At 37.0% G+C, this 5,748-nt stretch overlaps 1 protein-coding gene across 2 annotated transcripts in view; it reads left to right on the top strand.

Annotated features, from left to right (window-relative positions):
- The window catches only part of ANKFN1 (ankyrin repeat and fibronectin type III domain containing 1), a 368,177-nt gene that overhangs the window by 288,234 nt on the left and 74,195 nt on the right, over positions 1-5,748 (top strand). The gene's annotated exons all lie outside the window — the stretch shown is intronic.

The following is a 5,748-nucleotide window of genomic DNA, read 5'->3' as shown; positions in this document are numbered from 1 at the left end:
AAAAAAAAAAAAAAACAGTCAATTGTGTTCATCATAACAGTATAGTATAACTGAGAATTTCTATTTTTGTCCAATTATTCAACTTAAAAAATAACAATAAACTGTGAAACTGTGTCTATTATGTGTCAGTGCTCAAATAAAATAAATCTCCTATGGCCCAAGCATTTATAGGCTCGAGAACTATTAAATTTAGAGGTTGGAAAACAAATTTTTGGCTCCAAAGCCTTGAACCAAGTACAGAAATACAATAGGGAAGCCACAGTGTTTCTCAGTAGTACATCAGTCAGGCTCTATCAGGGTACAGTAATCAAATGAATCCTCAAACATTTATGAGTAGTCTTCAAAAAATCCATGGAAAATGCATACTATGAAAAACTATGCATGAATTTTAATCTTTTTTTGTACCAAAATAAACTCACACTTTAATTTTATTTTCCACAAACTTTTTATTTTTCCTGTAAGGATTAAGGCAAAGAGAATTTCCTTGTTACACTGACTGAGATAGACTGGAATGTCTTATTTTCAGGGAAAAAAATGGTCTGTTTTGGGATCCATCTGCTTCCTTAAAGTTTCAATTTGATTATTGTGGTATTTAGCCTAGATGATTACATTTTGGTTCAGTCAGTCAGTCAGTCAGTCAGTTATTTATTTATTTATTTATTTATTTATTTATTTAATTCAACAGTGAACTTTATAGTTTTCTGTCTGTCAAATATTTTCTCAGGTTGTACCTCATACCTACCCTCCACCACCCACTCTCTACCATTCACTCTCCCCTCTTATAGTCTCTAACATTTAAACCCATCCTCTCCACTATCACATTTTCAAGTCTCTCAGCCGCTACTATAGGACTCAGTACAAATTAAGTGGGGATATACAATGTGTATCTTTTAAATTCTGGCTCACTTTCCTCAATATTAAGTCTTCTATATTCAATTATTTTGAGTTGAACAATAGGATATCATTGTTTACTATAGCTGTATAATATTGCATAGTATATATGTGCCATAGTTTTTCCCAAGTCATCAGTTTTTGAGTATTTAGGTTGGTTCCATGTTTTAGCAGTTGTCAATAATGCTGCAATAAACATGGATGTGCAGATGTCTTTCTGATTAAGTGTTTTCCTATCTTTTGGGTAAATACCAAGACGTGTGATTACTGGCTATGTCGCTGGACTCCCATGTAGTCAACCGCAGTTCGAGTCCCGGACCCAGTGGCTTAAACTCATGCCAGGTGCGTGTGTGTGCATGCCCAAGATCCCAAGAGGAGAATGGAGGAGAAGGGATTGTGGTGTGGCCATCCCCCTAAGGGGTGATTTCTCACTTTCTGTGTCTCTATCTCTCTCTGTTTTTCTGGTGAGTACATGCACCCTATAACAAAAACCTCACCAGAAATTTTTTTTTTTTTTTTTTTTTTTTTTCGCAACGCGCATGTGTGCTAACAGAGAGAGAGACAGAAGGAAAGTGAGAAACCACCCCACCACGAGGAGATGGCCATTCTACAATCCCTTCTCCTCCATTCTCCTCTCAGAATTTTGGGCATGAACATTCATGTGCCCTGTGTGATTTTTCACGCCATTAGGTCCAAGACTTAAACTGCAGTCAGCCATGTGGGAGTTCAGGGCTTTAACCACCACGCCAAATGCTGGCTCCACTTTTTAACTCTTTAAGCTAATTCTTCTAGTATTTTTTTTTCATGTTTCTACATAACACACTTATATAGGTAATCTTTTATTTTTCTTCAGTTTTAAGCATTATCTCAAAAGAAAATTGTCTTTTTATCTCACCACTCTTCATGTTCACATACAATACCTATCTTCTCATTATTCTAATATATTTATACTGAATTTTAGTAAGATCAGTATTTATTGTTCACATTCTAATGATAATGCAAATTTTATGCTTTTATTCCTTTCCTGCATCACTTTTTGTTTCCCCTACAATGAATAATCATCTTTTATTGTGTTTGTTTGCTTTTCTAAATGGTTATAATAATCCCCAAACTAACCTCTAATTTATATCAACCTTTTCTTAAGATGATCAGATACTTTGGGTTGTGTTTCAGTCACATATTATTAAGGAAATCTCTTGGGAGCCCTCAGTCCTGCTCCAATCTAGACTGGTTACTGGCTGCCTCCATGCCTAGTGAACAGCTGTCGCCCTGGGATCAACTTTCACCACCACATTGAGGAGTCTTCTTACCACTTTCCAGTAGTAGATATTTTTTTCTACCCTATGTCTCTCTCTCATTCCTTGGTTAGTCTTTCATTTTGGTGGAGCCTTTCCTCTGGTAGTTTCCTGAGAGCGTGCTTAGGAGCTAATTTTTTGAGACATTATATTTCTAAAGATGTATTTACTCTACTTTACATTTATTTTAGAGTTTAGAAGTTTTTTTCACACTTTTTAAATGTACATTTAATCACTATACATCTTTACATTGTACAAGGTGGTATTTCCCAGTATGAATGCAGTGCATATCAATCAATCAAATATATTACCATATACATTATCATCAACAGATAACTTTTCACTCCTGTGTCTATTAAATGCTTCCTTTCTTCCTGATCCCCTCACTCTCACCCATGTTCCCCATCTCCTCTTATAGTGTCTCTGGTATCTACAGTTGACCTCCCTGCTGTTGCACCTTCCCATCTTGCAGTTTCTGCCATGGAGTGCAGACATTTGGTTTCTTGAGCAGGGATATACAATGTTTCTCTTTCATAGTTTGGCTTGTTTTGCTTAGCATTAAATCTTCCATATTCAATCACTTTGTAACAAAAGCCAAAGTCTCATCGTTTTTTATGTTGAGTAGTATTCTATAGTATAAATATACTGCATTTTTTCAATTCAGTCATCTGTTCTTAGGCATTTGGGTTGATCCCATGTCCTAGCAATGGTGAATAATGCTGCAATAAACATGGCTATGCAAGTGTTTTTCTGACTGAATATTTTTCTATCATTTGAGTAAATACCCAGAACTGGAATTATAGGGTCATATGGGTAGTTCTATGTGTAGGTTTTTCAGGAACTTTCATATTGTTTTCTACAATGGCTATACGAGTTTAGGTAAATATTGAATTCTTAGTTGAAATCATTTACTTTCATATTTTGAAGGTATTACTTTACTGTTGTCTACCTTTCAGGGCTAAGTCTGATACCATTCTGATTCTAGAGGTTATATATGAAACCTGTTTTTTGACCTCTAAGTTTCCATCAATGTCCTAAAATTTCACTGTGGTGTGCCTTAATATCAGTTGTTTGGTGCACTGGGTACTTGGCAAGTCCTTTCAAGAGGAAAACATACTCTTCAATTTGGGGGGGGGGAGTGGGCATTTTCTTACATTATTTTTAAAATTATTTCTTCCCTTCCCTTTCCTCTCCTCTGTGCTATTAGAACTCTTCTTATTCAAATTTGGATCTCCTGCACTAGTCCTTTTCTTTTCTCTCTCTCTCTCTCTCTCCCTCTCTCTCTCTCTCTTTTTTTTAAACCTTCCACTCTTCATTTTCATGTTCTTTTACTCTATTAGGGAATCTTCAAAAGCTTATAGAAAACGTATATTATGAAATAGCTATACATGGATTTCAAAAACTTTTGCACCAAAATAAACTCATACTTTGATTTTGTTTTTCCATGAACTTTTTGAAATACCATCATACTTGATTATTTCTTTAACTTTACATTCTAAGCCTTCCATTGGGCTTTCCAGGTTTTTTTAAAAGAATTATTTTATTTCATTTTGTTTATTCATTCATTTATTTAAATTTGACCCAGAGAGAGACACACGGGGGCTGGGGAGGGTAGGAGTGAGAAAGCAAACCACCAGTTCCAGGACTCTAACTGTGGTTGGCCATGTGGGAATGTCCAGCGCCTTAACCACCACTCCACCTGCTGGTCCCGGGCTTTCCAGTTTTTAATAACATTTTTCCCAGGTCTCATCCTCTTGTGAACCTTCTGTCTTAGCTTCCAAGTAATTGGGATTACAGGTGTATGTCACTGTGCCTTGCTTTTAGGGTGGGCGTGGAAAAGAACTCAAAAACTGAGTAACAGAGTCTACCAGCATGAGCCAAATAACAGACTTTTTAAATTCTTAATGCTATCTTTTGTTCTCTAATTGATCCTTTTTTACTGACTCCTATCCTTTTTACAAGGATTCAATGTCTTTTCTTAGCTCTCAAAAGATTGATGGGCTCTGGGGACCAGCAGTTAGCGTAATGGCTATGTCGCTGGACTCCCACATAGTTGACCGTGGTTCGCGTCCCAGACCCAGTGGCTTAAAACTCACGCAGGGCGCATGTGCGTGCGTGCCCAAGATCCTGAGAGGAGAATGGAGGAGAAGGGATTGCGGCATGACCATCCCCCCTGGGGGGTGATTTCTCGCTTTCTGTCTCTATGTCTCTGTCTGTCTGTCTGGTGAGCACACGCGCCCTGTAGCGAAAAACCTCTCAAAAAATAAATAAATAAATAAAAAGATTGATGGGCTCTGTTTCCTCTTATGGTTCCTTTTTTAAGTGTAATTTCTCCTTCTAAATAGCTCTTCTGTTCATTTGTTTTTGACTTTTGTATTTCATGTTAGATACTTTTTCCAACCACCCAATTATCCTTGGATATATGCTAAGATTTAAGATAAGGGAAATCAATAGGCACTGGGAAGCTCTGAGTTCATTGACAGAGCTCTTCAAAGGCTTCACTGTAGGACCTGGCACTGCCTTCTATTGGAAAAATCTCCAATGTCAGAACCTATGGTATATTCTCTTAGTTTGCTCAAATTCCCCAGAGAAGTTTCTTCCAGTGTTCTCCCTCGAAGGTATAAGTTTAAGTGCCAGTGTTCTAAGAATCTAATGGGAAAATATTATGTATGGAAACTTCCAATTAATCCACATAATCCACCTGCTTGTGGTACAATACCATCGTCCATATTTTCTAGTCCTGAGACCTTTTAATTCGTCAGAGAAGTCTAACTTCTTTCAAAACATATTTCAAAAATCCTTCTGAGTGAAGCTCCACATTCACCCCTCCATCTCCAGCATCTATGATGCCCATGGGGCGAATCAGGTTACTTCTCAGTTTACTCTGCTACTAGCTTAAGGCTTTATCTTTCTCAAGTCTATTAGATCCATCTGTCTATCTCCTTTCTAGCTACCAGCATTTACTTGCTTTTGTATCCTTTCCTATCTCTTTGTATTTATAGATTTATGTTTTTTTCTTATTTTATTTTTAAACCTTTATCATGGTTTCAGTGAGATTTTGGAAGAGGCTGGTATGTAATGAATATGTTCAGCATGCAGCCTTTAACCAGAAGTCCCAGCAGCAACATCTTAAAGGAACCAAATTCATGTTCAAGTCAGAAAAAAAAAAAAAAAAAAAAAAAAAAAAACACAATGTTTTTGTTTCATTCTGTCAGGAGCAACCATTACCAGCTCAACCTTGAAACTGGCATGAATGCTTCTGTCAGTCAACTGTTCCTGGAGGATCATAGGCAGAGCCACACTGCACTCAACCATGGATCCACCCAGGTTTCTATGTCTAACAGCAATGATATAGATCATATTCTCATACCCAGTGACATGTTGTCAGAAATTTGGTGACAACACTAACAACCTTCTCTTCATTATGTAGAATATAAGAGCTGAAATCAGTGATCATCCAGTCCAACTTCATAGAGCACTGTTTTCAAATACTGTTATAGGTAGTCTAGTCTTACAACAAATCACTCATCCTGAGAATATCAACAAAGCACCTAAGTGGTTT

This window comes from Tupaia chinensis, unplaced genomic scaffold, assembly GCF_000334495.1.
Source record: "Tupaia chinensis unplaced genomic scaffold, TupChi_1.0 Scaffold000416_1, whole genome shotgun sequence".
NCBI lineage: Eukaryota > Metazoa > Chordata > Mammalia > Scandentia > Tupaiidae > Tupaia > Tupaia belangeri.
Note: the sequence above shows the minus strand (reverse complement) of the source record. Positions and strands in the feature narration are given on the sequence as shown.